Raw genomic sequence first — 2,311 nt, 5'->3', positions numbered from 1 at the left:
TTCAATCTGTTTGCTGAGCAAATAATCCAAAAGCTAGACTATGGGAAGAAGAATGTAGCATCAGAACTGGAGGAAGACTCATTAATAACCTTCAATGTGCAGATGACACAACCTTGCTTAGTGAGAGTGAAGAGGACTTGAAGTACTGATGAAGATCAGACTATAGCCTTGAGTGCAGATTATACCTCAACATCAAATAAAAATCCTCACAATTGGACCAATAAACAACATCATGATAAATGGAGAAAAATACTGATATCAAGGATTTAATTTTTTGGACCCACAATCAAGACCCATGGAAACAGCAGTCAACAAATCAAACAACATACTGCAATGATCAAATCTGCTACAAAAAAAAAAAACAAAAACCCCAAAACCCTTCAAATACTAAAGAACAAAGATGTCGTTTTTGTGGAATTAAGTGTTCCTGACTGACTTCAAGCCATGGCATTTTCAGTCACCTTATATACATACAAAAGCTGGACAATGAATTAAGAAGACTGAAGAACTGCTGCATTTGAATTCCAGTGCTGGTGAGGGACAGTGACTGCCACAACAATGAACAAATTTGTCTTGGCAGAACTACAGCCAGAATGTTCCTTAGAAATTAGGATGATAAGACTTTGTCTCAGACATTTTGGAAATGTTATCAGGAGGGACCAGTCCCTGGAGAAGGAGATCATGCTTTGTAAAGTAGAAGGCCAGCAAAAAAAAAAAAGGAAAGACCCTCAAGGAGATGGCGTGACAAAATGTCTCAAACATAGCAGAGATTGGGAGGATGGCAGAGGACTGAGCAATGTTTTTTCTGTTATATAGAGAACTGATAAGAGGTCACTGACTCGAGGGTGCCTAACAACACTAAAAACCTCACCATTAATATCATATTTAATGATAAACTGCTTTTCCCCTAAGATTGATACAAGGTTTTCTGCTCATACAACTGCTATTTGAAGTAATATTGAAGTTCTAGCCAGCATAATAAAGGCAAAGAAAAAGGGGGACACACAAATCAGAAAGGAAGAAACAAAATTGTTCTTATTTGCAAATTGTATGAAAACCCTAAATCATCTCTCAGAAACTCCTAAATTAGTTAACTTCAGTAAGGTCACACAATAAAAGACCAACATGCAAAATGAAAATCTTAAATCATCTACCCCAAACTCCTAAATTAGTTAAATTCAGTAAGATCACAGAATAAAAAACTAACATACAAAAATAAATAAACACATGGTTGCCAAAATTTGAAAAACAATACCATTTAAGAACAAACGATGGCGGATCGGGTGGAAGTGCAGTAAAGGAGATACGTCAGCAACAACACATAATACAGGACCAAGCAGGCTCAGGGCATGGTCCCAGAACTCTGAACCACATATAAAGAAATATTTAGAAGGCTTACAGCTAGGGGAATTTGTAGCAGAAGCAAGAAATCCATTGCTTTCTAATTCAAGATGCTCAGCTGCTCTGGAGCCGCCATCTTGGGCGAGACCAAGCGGGGGAAGGATCAGAGTAGCCACGGACGCCAGACAGAACCGCAGAGCTAAAGGTGTGGACATTCTTTTCATTCGGTACCTGTTCAATGGTCCCTCGCTGTCTGCGCACCTCCATTCTGGTGACTATAGGAGTGCCTGAGCTTGTGGACACCCCAGCCCCACTCTCAAAGGGTTCTACTACACATGCGCACAGATCTCCTCGAAATTTAAAGACACAGTTTCCATTTAAAACCAAACAGCCAACAGTGAATTAACTATAATATGCAACAATGTGGAGGATATCACATAAATAATATTAAGCAAAAGAAACTGATTCAAGGGTTGTTGTTGTTGTTAAGTGCCGTCAATTTGGTTCCGACCCATGGCGACCCTGAACAGGGTTTCCGAGGGTGTAAATCTTTACGGGAGCAGATAGCCTCATCTTTCTCCCGTGGAACCGCTGGCAGTTTTGAACTGCTGACCTTGTGGTTCACAGCCCGATTCGTAACCAGTTAATTTCACTTTTAAAAAATATAAATCAATCAAAACCAATCTGTGGTGAATACATTAAAATCACTGAATTATTAAAACAAACAAACAAACAAAAACGGCCACAGCTGGCCCAGAACTGCTTATAACTAGAAACAAGGCCTGAACAGGGACTGTGGAGAGGGACAGGCAGACAAAAAAAGAAATAGGCTGAAAATTAAATCCTAACTTATGTCAAAACGACCAACAGTGGCATCCTGAAATTTCTCAAGAAGAAGAGTGAAAAGAGAAGCCCATTTCCTGATCACATCTACCTGGAGGCAATCAGAAAGCATAAAAACTACCAAAAT

Source organism: Chrysochloris asiatica, unplaced genomic scaffold (genome assembly GCF_000296735.1).
Source record: "Chrysochloris asiatica unplaced genomic scaffold, ChrAsi1.0 scaffold00052, whole genome shotgun sequence".
Classification (NCBI taxonomy): Eukaryota; Metazoa; Chordata; class Mammalia; order Afrosoricida; family Chrysochloridae; genus Chrysochloris; species Chrysochloris asiatica.
Note: the sequence above shows the minus strand (reverse complement) of the source record.